Here is a 16691-nt window from a genome sequence, read left to right on the forward strand (position 1 = left end):
TAGCTGCATACAGTCACGCCTGAGATGCACAGTCCCCTCCAGCAAGCTTAATAATAGAAACCTGAGCTGTGAAGGCTACGGTGCTCTCCAAAGTTTTAAGTGTGTGTGTGAGTCTCCATCAAGTGTGTGTGAGTCAGGACAAGGAGCCTGACTCAACCGGTTTCGCATCGAAGCAGTGAGTGGGCGGGCCACCCTGCTGTCTGCAGCATCAATGGGCACTCCTCTTTTAAAGGAGAACTCCTCTTTTCGCATAGATGTCTGTATCTCGAGCATGAACATGTGGGCTCATGGACATGCCCCAGAGTGTAGCGCTGTAGCTGCCTGGCTACTTTAGCTGCTGGAACTAGCAACTCGCTAGGTAAAACCACTTGTTTTTTGGGGGTTTTTTTTGTAATCGCCGGATTTCTCCTTTAACCTGACTCACACACTTTGCACAGACATGGCGTGTAGTTGTAGGATGTTTTCCTAACAAAGCACCTGCGGGTGCAGAAAATATCACAGGGTACAATGTTTTCTCCTATCCTGACCCTTGGATGGGCACTGATTGAAAAGGAAATGGGTGTTGGCCCCATGAGGTGAGAGAAGCTTAGAAGCTGAGATTGATTGCAAAAGGGTGTTACTAGTGAATGGGCAGATTATGTTAGGCTAGTATTCTTTTTATGTTTTTCATTTTTTGTTCTTATATTTTAAGTGAGTGTTGTACTTTGTGAGCAAAGATTAACCGGAGTCAAATTCCTTGTTTGTTTACGCAAATCTGGCCAATAGAGCTGATTCTGATTCTGATAATAATGAGAACAGGGAGGCGCTGTGGCGCAACAGGCTACAGCGTCCATAGTCTGACCTGCGGTCGTGTCCCGATCCCACCCCATTTGTCCTCCCTCTCACATCCTTTCAATCTTCACTGTCCTACCCAAATAAAGGCAAAAAGTCCCAAAGATATATTGAAACCTCAAAAACGAGTAAACATTGCACACTGGAGGATATATTTTTGCTGACTTTATTTGCGTGAACAACACGTTTCACAGTTTGCTTCTTTAGGTTCACGTTCGGAACGCAAATAAAAATAAGTAGAGTTAGAGTCAGCAAAAATGATATCCTCCAGTGTGCGATGTATACTTGTTTTTGAGGTTTCAATAGTTTTACTGCACATCAGCACCTGGAGAAAGAAGGGCTGTACACAGGGATTTTGAACTTTGAGGAGTCCGAAAACTATACTTTACTAATGAGAGCAGAGGGTGGAGACCTAGTCCAGAGAGGGGTGACCGGCTGCCCTCCACCGACCCCAGCCCAGCTGATCGCCCTGACCACCCCAATCCCACGTCTCCAACACTGGGCTACACCCCCAGCCCTAGTGTTGGCCTCCTGATTGGCTGTTGCACACCCACAATGGGGGTAAACGGCATGCAAAAGCCCAGTGGCCCACTTCCATGCCAAAAGACATCTCAGTTCAATTCAACTCAGTTCATTCAAAAGACATCCTCTCTCTGAGGAGAAGAGCAGAATCGGAGAGAGCTGTATGTGTGTATTTCGGTGTGTGTGTCTTTGTCTGTGTGTGTGTGTGTCATTGTCTGTGTGTGTTTGTGTAGGGGGGGGGGGGGGGGGCAACAGAACAGAGGAGAGGATAGAAGAGAGTGTAAAAAGATGTGTGCATGCATGCACCGAGGGGAAGAGTGTGAATCCAATGTAATTGACGTAACTGATGTGAGCAGACAACCCAGCACAATGAAATGGGGCAGCTACCTTAATGATCTCTTAATCGATGCAGCACAGCACAATGAAATAGGGCAGCTACCTTAATGATCTCTTAATCGATGCAGCAGCCGGCTTCATTTGCATGTACCTCATTAACATGGTGTAAACACACATTTCAGCATTTTGCCAATCAGACAGAGGATGCAGACAACATTCATATTCATTCACCAAAAACTTCCTCTTCACGAATGCATCAGACAAACACCTCTTTCTCTCCCGGCTCCTGGGCTATGCAATAACGATTTAATGTTTGATTAAGCCATTAAAAAGCTAGTCAAACTGATGGAGAAAATGTATCAACAGTATTAAAAAAATGTATCAACAGTAGAGGTGATTTTATATAGCCTTCTGCTCTCCTGGTGTCTGCCTGCTCTGGCATATTACAAGCTACTCTACAATGACCATAACGTGCACATGAGGCAATCCTGTGCACAGTCCCATGAATGGGTTATTTACATCTGTTTGTTTAGCAGATGCTTTAATCCAAAAGTTACTGATCAGTACAGGTGTGTATTTTCATCAGGGCACCGGTACTTGCATCTCTGTGTCCAGATAGAGACAACACATTTGTTTTAAGAGTGTAGGCTGTCTGGGTATATTGCATCTGTGATCTTGGCGTTGGTGTGAGTGCCATGCTCAACCAGTTTGGAGTGGTATGGGAGCTGTGGAGATGGTCGGGTCAATGTGGTGTGTGTTGGGCCGACATGGTGTGTGTTGGGCCAATAGGGTGTGTGTTGGGTCAATAGGGTGTGTGTTGGGTCAATAGGGTGTGTTGTAAGATCTAAAGTTGCAACAGCTTGCGGAAGCATCACTGATGGGCACGATTGTTTTGTTTTGAAGTTTGAATGCTGATCTCATCTTAACCTGAGCACAGCACAGCACAACTCTACTTATCTTTATTCCCCAAGTACAGGGAGTACAAACATGTTCTTTCCTACATATTCTAAAACTTAAAATAAAAAATTGACTTACGCACAAGGAAACTGCAGATAAAAGGATGTGCGAGGTTGCTGCTATGTAGCTGCTACATAGCCTGCTGTTATGCAATTATCTTGTGTTGATGTAGCAACGGGTTTAAAAAGTCATAAAAGTCTCCCAGCCAAGCCAGAGAAGTCCAAGTGTCCTTAAAGGCCTGACCAAAGAAGCTGCGAGAAACATAATGCAGGGACCGATAGGCTCCTGTGTAATATGTGGGAAGGACAATACTCCATAAAAACGGCAATTAAAAACATGGAGAACAATATGCAATAAGTCCTATTTTATGAGTAATATAAGGTAGCCTGGGCATAGCAATGAAACAACTCCTTCAAAACCGAATTACCAAAGCTTGCCACAAAGGCATTGAGGAAGACACCACTTATATAGAGTCATCATGAAGAAAATCAATGCGAGTGGAAAGCAATTTTGTCTTGAGTTTTCAGAAATTACATCTACTTTTGATCTACTGTGATGAGAGAATTGTGACAAAATGGAACAAAGCCTCTATACTCTACATTATGTTGTTTTTGGATATCCAAAACAATTTGTTTTTGGGGAAGAGCCATGGATATCCAAAAAGCACCATGACAATTCATATAATTTTTTGAAGTAAGTGCAGTAGCTGCAATAATTAGATGGCAGTTCATTATATACCTCTCTCTCTTTCTCTCGCTCACACACACACACACACACACTGTGTGCTGTGCTCACTCACATACCAATTAGCAGTTATTTTTTCAATTTGTCTCTCATGCCCCTTCTCTCTCTCTCTCTCTCTCTCTCTCTCTCTCTCTCTCTCTCTCTCTCTCTCTCTCTCACACACTTTCATGCCCCCCCTCTCTTTCTCTCTCTCTCTCACCAGGTTCTCCTCCCATTTTCTTCCCTCCACTCTTTCCTCCTCTTCCTTCCTCTGTCCCTCGCTCCCTTCCTCCTTCAGCTGAGGACTTCCAGCCAAACACAGAAAGCAATTACTGACCTAGTCTCAGCCAGGGATGCTACAGCCCACACCTCTTGATCATTGTGTACTCTTTTTCATTTCCTGAGCTCTATCCTCTCCACTGTGTGTATGTGTCTGTGTGTGGTGTGTCTTTTTGTGACTGTGTGTGTATGTGTGTGTGTGTGTGTGTCTTTTTGTGAGTGTGTGTGTGTGAGTGTGGAGTATTGAATGTTCACCAAGGCCTCCATGCTCTCCATGCTGGTAGGTAATTGTGGTGCCTTTGTGCTGGGCGGGCAGCTGTGCTAATTTAATCAGCATGAGGTTTCCTGGGCATCACTGACTGACTGACTGACTGACTGCCGTCATGACTGGACGGGTCATCAGGAATGCACAGGTGGAGAGAGAAGGGGGACCACTGGAGGGACACAGCAAGGACAAAGGGAGGAATGGAGGGGGAGATGCGGAGAGAGAGAGGGAGAAAGAGAGAGGGAGGGAGGGAGAGAGAGAGAGAGAGTGGCAAAGCTGTTGTGCAGCTCGCGATCAATTAACATGTCGCGACCCACAGCAGCCCATTAAACAGGCTGAGCTCTCTGAAATAAAAAGCATCCTCACTGGGATGAGCTCCAGCATTCTCTTTCTCTCTACCTCCCTCTTTCTCTTTACCTTCCTATCTCTCCCTCTCTCTCTCTACCTCCCTCTCTCTCTTTACCTCCCTCTCTCTCTCTTTACCTTCCTCTCTCTCTCTACCTCCCTCTCTCTCTTTACCTCCCTCTCTCTCTCTTTACCTTCCTCTCTCTCTCTACCTCCCTCTCTCTCTCTACCTCCCGGACATGCAAAAAATGAATATCTATGCAGAATGTTTTCATTTAGTTTGTAGCTGCTTTACCAGGGACTATCATAGAAACACATATGATGGCTTATGGGAAAGGTGGGGTGGTACTGAATCCAATAATACCATGTTAAATATAGTATGACAATTTAGGGTGTTCTGTCACTCAATGTATGAGGTGTCCAAAATGAAAGAAAACGGAACACTGGCAAAATACAGTCTCTAACTCCAAATCACATTATCAGTGGTGAGAAGAATGTTGATAAATCCATTGTTACTGCAAGGCAAGTGCTGATCTATATTTACATTTAATAATGATACATTTCATATGAAACACATCCAATTGAATCAGGTTAACATTGGAATGGAACACCTTTATTAAAATATTTACATTAACTTGAATTTTGTTTTGGTCAAGTCAGTGCTGAATAATGGAAAATAATATTGTTAGCTTTTGTCTGTCCAGACCAGCAGTGGACCGTAGAGCCTACACTGCTTACTTCACCCCTAAGTAGCTAAACAGTTAGTTGTAGAAACTACTTTCCCTAGCTAAGAAAGTACTTAGCCCTCTGACTAATGTTGCATGTGTAATTGAACTTGATTTGCATTTCAATGAAAATTCTGAAGTTTTTCCTTTTCACTAGTCTCTTGAATTATAGAGAATGTCTTAGACATTGGATCCAAAGCTTGTGGGAAACAGTTTGAAAAGGGCAAGAAAAAAGATCCCTATGTCCAAAACCCCACAGTAGAAGGCCTCCAACGCATACTTACCCTTGCTCAGCAGAGAGAGAGATGGTGATGTCCATAAAACTCTGGCTCCATATACAGATGATATTTCCTCCAAAATCAAAGTGTCATATCATGTAGAGTGAACTACTGCAGTAAGACAAACATCAGTGAGCAGCAGCAAGTTGGAAATGTTGAGAGTGAGAGCACATCTGCACCAAGAAGGCTGAGTAGGGTTGATACAACATCATTGCCTCTCAGACATAGCTACATGGATGAAGGCACACCACCTCCAGCTGAACCTCTCAAAGACTGAACTGCTGGTCCTCCCAGCTAAACCTACCATACATCACGACATCAACATCAAATTTGACTCCCTGTCTGTTTCACCTACCAGGACTGCAAAAAATCTAGGAGTTGTTCTCGACAACCAACTAAACTTCTCAGATCATGTTGCCTCAGTCACCCGGTCTTGCCGTTTCGCACTCTACAACATACAGAAAATCAGGACTTACTTGACTCAAGATGCTACCCAACTTCTGGTTCAGGCAATAGTCATTTCACGACTCGACTACTGCAATGCCCTCCTGACAGGTCTCCCAGCCTGCGCAGTGAAACCACTTCAGATGATCCAGAACGCGGCGGCGCGCCTGGTCTACAACCAACCCAAAAGGGCACATGTTACCCCGCTGCTCATCCAGCTACACTGGCTACCTATGGCGGCCCGCATCAAATTCAAGGCTCTAACGCTTGCCTACAAAGTAGTCTCCGGTTCTGCTTCCACCTACTTGAATGCCCTCATACAGACATGCGCTACCTCCAGACCGCTGCACTCCTCAGACGAACGACGTCTAGCTCTACCTCAAGTCCGCTCAAGTCAATCCAAACTTTTCTCATCTGTTGTTCCTTGTTGGTGGAACACACTGCCAGCTCCTACAAGGGCAGAGACATCCTTCTCCATTTTCAGAAAACTCTGAAGACCCAGCTCTTTAGAGAACATCTCCTCTCATAGCAACACTTACAACAAGTCTTACTGATCCTAGCACTCACCAGCCGTCTCAAACTGACAAGTAACTGTTAAAAACAGCACTCACTGATGCACTTATTCTTACTGTACTCTAATGTTTTTAAATTGTCCTAAAATTGTTGAGAACTGCTCTAAAACTTAAACTGTTTACTATGTTGTTAGTCGCTTTGGCTAAAAAGCTTCAGCCAAATGTAATGTAATGTAATGTAATGTGATTTCAAATATAGAGAGATTGTTTCATTTGTGGGAAGGCCAGCTCTAAACCAGAACCTCTGACAGCAATTTCAACTGGAACAGTCGCAAGTACCAGAGACGAGGTCCTTCGAGCAGCTTCTGAAAGGCTTGATGAAGATGTACATCTGTGAATTCTTTCATGCCCAGATCTCTTTGCATATGATGCCAAATACCATAAAATGCCTTGCACACTACATCTCTAAATGAAATATAGCAGAAGCCATAGAAAAGAATAAAAAGCAGACCAATGTCTATAACAAAGCCTTTATTAAGCTCACTGAAGACATTGATAAAACAGTATTGTCCAAAGGTATGAAAATGAGGACTCTCAACTCCTTGACTGATAGCTATAGAACATACTAAAGACCATTACTGAGCAAGAAGGTGTGTCAACACAAGAAATATAGATCAAGGACAGTGAACTGTTCTCACTTGAGTTGCTGAACATGGAATTGTTGATGCAGCCATCTACAACTTTTACCAAAATGAAGACACCCTGGATGGGAAGTGTACAACTCATGCTATGACGTCTGTTGTGTTCCGAAGAGGCCAAGTGTCCACAGCAGATAAATGCCTAGCACAGGTTCCCTCAGGTTCAGAGGTCCCTCACCACCTTAAACACGATTGATATGAATGGATGGAGATAAACTTGTATACAGGTACATTTTGTCCATTCTTTTACGCTTCACATCCAGGGTGTCTTCATTTTGGTCAAAGTTGCTGATGGCTGCATCACAAATTTCATGTTCAGCAACTCCAGTGGGGCCAGTTGGGATGTAGACACCACCCTCTGTCTTTGATATCTGGTCTGCTGCAAAAGATGTGAGAAGTGCCTAACATCTGTATAGGAAACACAGTGTCCCATTGCACTGAGCTCATTGATGACTGTCTTACTACCAAACTCATGATGTATCAAAATGGGAAGTCCCAGTGTGATTGGCGTATGGATGTGACAGCTCTGTTCAATACAAGGATACAAGGAAGTTTATTGTCACATGCATATAGTTACTGGAAGTAAGAAAAGCAGTGACATTATGTCTGGTGTCAGCCTATTTGTGCATTTAATGGGGGGGGGGGGGGGTAAAAAGTGTAGTAGAAGAGGGGTTTAGTAGATTAAGTGGCAAGGGCTGCATAAGAAAGGTGGGGTAGGATTGGGATGGGGCACCAACAAGGAGCACCCAAGAGCAACAGGGGCAAGGAAAAACTCCCTTGCCAAGGAAGAAACCTTGGGCAGATCCACGGCTCAAGGGGTTAACCCAACTGCCAGGGCTCTTGGTGTGTGTGTTGGGGGGATGACAGGGGAGATGGGATAGTGTGCTCTGTATGTGGGGAGAGGGAAGTGTGCAATATGTGTGTTGGAGAAGCTTCCTCATGAGACAATGTGCTGTGTATTGTGGGGGGGGGGGGGCAAGTGTGCTGTAAGTATGTTGGGGATGTGTGTTGGAGAAGCTTTCTGATGAAATAATGTGCTGTGTATGTAGGGGGAAGGGGAAGGGGGGGGGGGTGTACTGCAAGTATGGTGAAGGGACTTACTATTGCAAGCAGAGTACTGTATGTACAGTATGATGTATGTGAGTGAAGATGTGTGTGTGGGCGGGAGGGGAGTGGAGCATTGACTGTGTGTGTGTGTGTGTGTGTGTGTGGGTAGGTGGGGGCAGTGTGCTGTAAGTATGTAGAGGATGTGTGTTGGAGAAGATCCTGAAGACAATGTGCTGTGTATGTAGGGAGGGGGGGCAGTGTGCAGCAAGTATGTAGAGGAGGCTTACTGTAGCTAGCAGTGTGCTGTATGTATGTGAGGTGATGACGGTGATGATGTAAGTGTGTGTGTTGGGGATGGGGGGTGTGGGAGGGCAGAAAGGCTAGGCAATCAAGGACATGGGTAGATAGATTGAGGAGAAATAAAAAATAATAAATAAAAAGTTCAATGGAGATGTGCAAAAGTTGGAGAAAGTCAGATGTGTGTGTGTGTGTGTGTGTTTTGACGTGTGATGAAATAAGAAAATAAATAAAAGGTCTGTAGCATAGGGAGAGGGATGTAAAAGTGCTAAAAGTCATGTAGGTGTGTGTGTGTGTGGGGGAGGTTTGGGGGAGTGCTGAGGAGTGAATGAGTGCAAAGTCAGTATAGTGTGAATTCAGAGTTGGGAAATGTTTGAGAGTGCTGAGGAGTGAATGTGTGCAAAGTCAGTATAGTGTGAGTTCAGAGTTCGGATGGCCTGGGGATAAAAACTTCTCTCAGTTCTGGCTTTGTGACTACATAGGCGTCTTCTTGATTTCAGCGGTAGGAATAATCCATTGTTAGGATGAGAAGAGTCCTTCAAAATCTTTTGGGCTCTTAGGAGTACTCTTCTGGAATAGATATCTTGTAGAGCAGGGAGTTGAGTTTTTATAGTAGGTTCAGCTGAGCGCACTACTCTCTGCAGAGTACTACAATCTCTATCTGTGGAGTTACCAGGTGATGATGCTACCAGTTAGAACACTCTCAACTGCTGAAGTGTAGAAGGCCTTCATGATGGATGTAGAAACTTTGAATTTCCTTCGCTGACGAAGGAAGTAGAGTCGTTGTCTGGACTTCTTCAGAACATATTGAGTGTTAACAGTCCATATTAAGTCTTCAGTAATGTGGACACCAAGGTATTTAAAACTCTCTCTACAGGTTGCCCGCTGATCAATAGTGGGGTGTAACTGTAGTTCTGCTGCTTCCTTCTGTAATCCACTACCATTTCCTTGGTTTTATTGATATTCAATGTCAAGCTGTTAGATTGACACCACTGTGCCACCTCATCAACCTGATCCAAGTAGAGCTGTTCATTGTTGTTACTAATCAGGCCCAAGATCACTGTGTCATCTGCAAACTTGATGATGGAGGTATGACTACTGTTGGCTTTGCAGTCATGTGTGTAGATGTTGTACAGCAGTGGACACACAACACAGCCTTGGGGAGCACCAGTGCTGATGGTTAATGAGTCAGATGTCAGACCCCCCACTCTAACCACTTGTGAACGGTTGGTGAGGAAGTCAAATATCCAGTGACACACGGTGGTGTTCAGTCCTAAGGCCTTCATCTTTGTGACCAAGGTGAGAGGTACTATCGTGTTGAATGCTGAACTAAAGTCAATGAACAGCATCCTCACATAATTCCCATTCCCCTTCTCCAGGTGAGTTAAGGTGGTGTGCATGAGGTTTGAGATTCCTCTGTAGACCTGTTTGCGCTGTAAGCAAATTGGAGGGGGTCGAAGGAGGCAGGGAGGGATGAGCAGATAATGTTTTTCACAAGCTTCTCAAAACACTTCATCACTGTAGACGTCAGGGCTACTGGGCGGTAGTCATTCAGACATGATGGACTTTTGTTTTTCGGTACTGGAACAATAACAGACTGCTTGAGGCAAGTAGGAACTGTCTCTTGAGCCAATGATGTGTTAAAGATATAAGTGAACACAGGAGCTAACTGAGCAGCGCAGGATTTCAAAACCCTGTTAGAAATTCCATCCGGTCCAGCAGCTTTTCTACAATTAACCCTCCTAAAGGCATTGCTCACATCGACCTCAGAGACACATAAAGGTGCATCCTCATTTGCTTCACATGCTGCAGCTAGTGCAAGATAGTCTGTATTTTTCATGTCAAAGCGAGCATAAAAAGCATTAAGTTCATCAGGGAGGGCTTTACTCACATTCATCATAGGAGGGGACTTTCTTTCAAAGCCAGTGATGGTTCGGAGTCCTTTCCACACTTGTGCTGGATCACCCTCCAAGAAATCAGCTTCAACTTTGTCTCTATAGCGCCGCTTAGCATCTTTAATAGCTCTACGTAGATGAGATCATGACAAATTGTGATAACACACAGATTCTCTTTTGAAGCTGGGTCATCATCACATGTTTGGTAATTTCTGTGGGCATGTTAATCAGTCATACAGGATGTTGGGTGCATACTTGCTGCATTGGAAACATAATAGACAGTCACTGCTGACATTACTCACTGTCATACTCTACCTGATCCATGCTTTTCCTCAATATGTCTGCAGCCCTGTGCAATATTTGGATTTCAGAAAGACTCTGACTTGTCTGTGGAAGTGTAGTCTCAGTCTACTGTTATTTCTGTGAGTTTAGCAGCTTCCCTCAGTGCACAGTATGGTCATACTATCTGAGCAGATCAGATTTGACTGTCTTGGACGTGGAACAAATGCAAGTCTTTGTAATGCTGTCTCAGCTTTTCCTTTAGTTTCCAGGATCTATATCTCTTGTGTTGAACTATAGACACACCTTCTTGCTCAGCAATGGTCTTTAGTATGTTGTCATAGCTATCAGTCAAAGAATTGAGTCCTCATTTTCATATCTTTGGACAATACTGTTTTATCAATGTCTTCAGTGAGCTTAATAAAGGCTTTGTTATAGACATTGGTCTGCTTTTTTTATTATTTTCTATGGCTGCTGTTATATTTCGTTTAAAGATGTAGTGTGCAAGGCACATTTTATGGTATTTGACATCATATGCAAAGAGATCTGGGCATTAAAGAATTTGAATGTACAACTTCATCAAGCCTTTCAGAAGCTGCCCGAAGGACCTTGTCTCTGGTACTGGGGACAGCCGTGGCCTACTGGTTAGGGGTTCGGGCTAACCGAAGAGTTACTGGTTCGATCCCCGACCCAGCAGGGAAAAAAGGCGGGGGAAGTGGTTGAGCACTGCTCTCCCATGCCCACATCCACGGTGGCCTTGAGCAAGACACCTAACCCCTCACTGCTCTCCCATGCCCACATGCACGGTGGCCTTGAGCAAGGCACCTAAACCCTCACTGCTCCCCGAGCACCGCTGTAATAAGGCAGCTCACTGCTCCAGGTTAGTGTGTGCTTCACCTCATTGTGTTCACTGTGTGCTGTGTGTTCACTAATTCACGAATAAGATAAATGCAGAGACCAAATTCCTTGTATACGCAAGTATACTTGGCCTATAATTTACATTGCCCCTGTACGAGTCGAAATGGCTGTCAGAGGTTCTGATCTAGAGCTGGCCTTCCCACAAATGAAACAATCTCTCAGTATTTGAAATTATGTTGTTTCAACCCTACTTAGCCTTCTTCACTCTCAACATTTGCAACTTGCTGCTGCTCACTGATTTTTGTCTTACTGCAGTAGTTCACTCTACATGATGCATGATATGCAACTTTGATTTTGGAGGAAATATCATCTGTATATGGAGCCAGAGTTTTATGGACATCACCATCTCTCTCTCTGCTGAGCAAGGGTAAGTATGCGTTGGAGGCCTCCTACTGTGGGCTGTGAATGCCTGTAAGACATTCTCCATAATTCAAAAGACTAGTGAAAAGGAAAAATGATATACATTTCAGATATTTCATTGAAATGCAAATCAAGTTGAATTACACATGCAAAATTGGTCAGAGGGCTAAGTACTTTCTTAGCTAGGGAAAGTAGTTTCTACAACTAACTGTTCAGCTACTTAGGGGTGAAATAAGCAGTGTAGGCTCTACTGTCCACTGCTGGTCTGGACAGACAAAAGCTAACAATATTATTTTCCATTATTCAGTAATGACTTGACCAAAACAAAATTCAAGTGAATATAAATTTTAATAAAGGTGTTCCATTCCAATGTTAACCTGATTCAATTGGATCTTTGTTTCATATGAATTGTTTAATACTGGGACATATGAAATGTATCATTATTAAATGTAAATATAGAGCAGCACTTACCTTATGTAACTTACCTTGCAGTAACAATGAATGTCAACATTCTTCTCACCACTGATAATGTGATTTGGACTTGGAGACTGTATTTTGCCAGTGTTCTGTTTAATTTCATTTTGGACACCTCATACATTGAGTGACAGAACACCCTGATTCGTCATACTATATTTACATATTTGGTATTATTGGATTCAGTACAACCCCACCTTTCCCACAAGCCATCATGTGTTGCTATGATAATCCCTGGTAAAGCAGCTACAAAGTAAATGAAAACATTCTGCATAGATATTCATTTTTTGCATGTCCGCTTATTTTAAGTGTATGTTTACATGCCTCTATTCATTCCATACATCAAGATATTCACGTCCAGTCTTTTCTAGTAGGTAAAGCAACTTCCTGACTATAAACATGCCAAGTTTCAAAGTTCTCAGAGCTTGTGTGATTGATCTGCACTAGTTTATATGCCTTAACTCCCATACGGACAGGCTATATTTTAGTCCTTTTTTGGTTTTGGGGTGTCTAACAATATCTGTTAATTTAACAATCTTAGCAGTAAAATATTTTTAGCCAAGAATCCATTTCATATATGGGAGACCTTAGAGATGAGGAAAAACATTGTTGGGTTTAGTTCTACCTCCGGTAGGGGTATCTCAAAAACTAAAGCCCTTTCTGACCATCTGTCACTAGCCTACTTCCTCTCTCTCTCTCTACCTCTCTCTCTATCTCTCTATCTGCCTATTTTTCTCTCTTTCTCTCTCTACCCCCTCTTCTCCATCTCTCATCCTCCATCAAGTCTGTCTGTTGCCTCTTCTCTGTTCTCTTTTTTTTTTTTACTTTCTATATCGCATTCTATCTTTGTCAATGCCTTACTGTATTTTTTCTCTCCCTCCCTTTCTCTGTCCCTCCCTCCCTCCCTTCCTCTCTCTCCATCACTCTCTCTCTCCCTCTCCCTCTCTCTCCCTCTTTCCCATTTCTCTCTTGCACTGCATTTTTGCATTATGCGATGATTGAGCATTAGGCGGCGATTAAGCTATTTGTCGAGCTCGGCTCGGGTTTGCAGCGCGGGCCTCATTAATGCCACCCACTCCAGCACTTAGTGCCCATATTCCGCGCTGTGTCACAACATGTCTGCCGCGCTGGAGGCCGTCGCCGGAGCCACCACGCTGCCACTGACGAGCCACGTGCAATTAGGCGTTCTCTTTTTTTAGCCCTCCGCCTGGCAATGCGCCAATCACGCGCCACAGTGGCATCCGTCGTTGCTGGGCGTAGAGGGAGCGCGCGGCGTGAAGCCTCTGCACGCTGCACTCGGTATCAGCGCGTGGCTTTTTTGTGGCCTCGCCGAGCTCATTTAGTTGTCGTTTTGTCGTCGGGTCGCGTGACAGGCGGTCATGCTTCATGTTGTGCGGCGGGAGGGCGAGGCGATACGACACGGAGAGAAAGAGAAAGAGACAGAGAGAGATAGAGAGAGAGGTAAAGAGAGACAGAGAGAGATAGAGAGGTAAAGAGAGACCGAGAGAGAGAGAGACAGAGAGGTAAAGAGAGACAGAGAGAGATAGAGAGGTAAAGAGAGACAGAGACGGAGAGAGGGAGCTCAGGGGGAGCACAAAGAGGCGGCAGAGACGGCGGTGTCTCCTCGGCTGTGTGTCACTGCGGCGGCTATTTCAGAGGCGCAGGAAGTGCGCTGACTCGGCGAGCTGCACAGCCAGAGCCATCTCTCTGTTCCTCACGGCGGGGATGGAGAGAGAGAGAGAGAGAGAGAGGGAGAGAGAGACGGAGAGGGGGGAGTGAGTGTGAGTGCGAGGGAGAAAGAGCGAGAGAGGGAAAGAGTGAGTGAGAGAGAGAGAGAGAGAGAGAGAGAGGGAGAAGAAACAGGTGTAGGGGTGGGAGACGGGAAGGATAAGAGGAGAATTAAGGTGGTAAGAGAAGAAAGGAGGGAAGAGGAGAAGAAATGAGAGAAGGAAAGCGAGAGAAGGGAAGAGAAGAGAAGATGAGCGAGCGCTCTGTAAGAGAAAGCAGAGCAGCCAGAGACGTGGGTTGGCATTCTAAATTTGGGAAAACACCAGCTCCGTCACCAGTCATGGCTGACTAGGCTGACAAGAGCATTTACCACACAGAGCATTAGAGGGGACCAACTTCATCTACGTAAAACAGACAACATTTTGGACGCTATAGGAAGACATAAGGTGATTTTTATAAAGAACGTTCTAGGAATATTCATCTCATAATATTCTCTCTTTCCTCTCATTGTTTTTAACAGTTTTGCATTTAATGTTTATTTGTTCACAAATAATGTTTATTTGTTAACATCTCAGAGGGATGCTTATTGCCTGACCTGAATATCAAACCTGACAAAATGACCCTTTGCTATGAAGCATTTTCTCTCAGTTCTAGCACTGCTGCTGTCAGTCATAAAGAGAAAAAAAGGAAAATAAACCAGGCAATACCATCCGACAATTTTCCCAGCATTTCCCTGCAGAAAATGGCAATGCGCCTGTTTATGGGTCAGAATTCTTAACACTCCATACAAAATAGTCAATGCCAATATATCTTTTATTTCACCACTTCTGCCACTGTAAGTCCGCAGAGTATAACATAAGGCAAAACTGTTGCTGACTTTAGGTTTGAAATTCCATAGGTAAAACTGAGTTGTTGCCATCACCTAAAGGTATTGTATATAACAACATTTATTGTAACAAATCATAACGTGGTTTATCAGTGACATGTCACATGTTAAATTGAAATACTGGCTTCTATCAAAACAGTGGTGCAGCTAGTATATTCACAATTTAGAATTTAATTCACAGCTCACAAATTCTGTTTAAGTTTGGGTTGGTCGTTTTGGCCTATTTGGCCTATTTGCACCACCACACAAGGTAGTAGAATTTACACATCCAAATTGCCAGATTAGTTAGACAAAGACAGTGAGCTGCAGCTACAGGGGCAAGCAAGCATTCTGGATTGGAAATTCCTATCTAACTCAGCCTAGACTGCAACTTTAGTACTATCATAAAAGCAGTGGGCTTTTGTTTTTGGTAACCTATGAATTTAGCTAACACTGACAGAGGCGTAAAAAAATCAGCTAGTTTGCTCGTAATAAAACATTACAAACAGAGCGGTAGGCTTTTGATTTCAGGATGACAGGAATAAGGTTTGGCTATCTAAACATACATCAGCTAACATTGAGAGAGTTATAAACAAACACACAAGTTGTTTTGCAAACAATAAGGTTTTTGAAAGGTTGTTGATATTTCCAGCCTGTGCTCCTGCATCAACATGTTGATTGGTTAGAATAGTGCATGGCTCATTTGTAGATGGGACAAAGGATTGCAAAGAGCAATTCCCTGAATTTGACAAGAAAGCATATCACTCCTTACTCCCTGAAATGCATTAAATCCTTATAATGTCTATAATAAAAAGTATTGTATTATGACATTTCTTCTTGTCCTACACCCCAATAATATACCCAAATTTAGGATTGGAATTGACATTGTCCACATGCTCTCTGTTACAAACTGGACAATACTAACCTACATAACCTACACTGCATAACCTACACTTCTGGTAAAGTAATAGATCTCCTTACACCCAATCTCTTAGAGTTCAATAGTGAGGCCAGCATTGCAACCACAATAGCACAGGATGTCACCCACCCACGCAGCTGCCATCAGGAAACAGATACTCGTCCTTAACATGCAACCGGGCCTGATTTAGCAAAAGCCTGGTACCCACAGCCATAGCTTCACTTAATAAGACACCCCATCGCCAGCCCAGCAGATGTGGCCATTACAAATGCCCTGTTAAAGGTCTGACAACAATCCAGCGTCTATTTTTGGATGATAAGGAGTGTAAATTTCCGCTTGGGATCAAAACGACGTCAAATGCCGTTTTGAGTAAAACCGGAATATGCATTTACTGAATAGCATATAACATAGCCTTTAGGGTGTGATGTTTCATCTCTGGGGCGTTATAGATAATGTGAGGTGTAAAGCTATCTGTTATCCGTAATATGGTGTTATTTGTACTGTGGTACAAATGTGTTCTTAATGGGCCCAAATTTGTTTGACAAGCAAAGTGCAAAGTCTGTCAGCAAGCAAAATTCTTGTGCACAAAATACAGCTATCATGTGACATATTGGAGCATTGAGCTGACAAATCAATGTTTGCGCTTCAATGCCTTGCCCCTTGGTGTTAAATTAGCAATTCGATTTTGTCTAGTTATTAAATTAGCTTTAGTTCGACTTAAGACTTTGCACTTTTCTCATCAATCAAATTAGAGCCCAGTGTGCAAAGTTGTATGTAGAGAGACTGTGAAACTGAATTTTCCCTCGGGACAATCATTAAAGTAGCCTAACTAATATGAGACACATAGCTTCAGCAACTTCAAGACAGCGGGTCCTTGTAGCCAAAGGAAAAAGCCAATTGTCATTGATATTGATTTTGTGCTGTGTTGAAGATCTGCGCTCAGCAAAGCTCTGAGGATATGTGGACCAAAGGGAATTTCTAAAAATGTTCTGTA

The 16691-nt window shown here is 43.6% G+C and overlaps 1 protein-coding gene across 3 annotated transcripts in view; it reads right to left on the reverse strand.

The window, feature by feature from the left end:
• LOC121705838 (potassium channel subfamily T member 2) overlaps positions 1-16691 on the reverse strand; it is a 74796-nt gene that overhangs the window by 19919 nt on the left and 38186 nt on the right. The window lies entirely within an intron of this gene.

The sequence above is a fragment of the Alosa sapidissima genome, chromosome 3, assembly GCF_018492685.1.
Source record: "Alosa sapidissima isolate fAloSap1 chromosome 3, fAloSap1.pri, whole genome shotgun sequence".
NCBI classification, from domain to species: Eukaryota; Metazoa; Chordata; class Actinopteri; order Clupeiformes; family Clupeidae; genus Alosa; species Alosa sapidissima.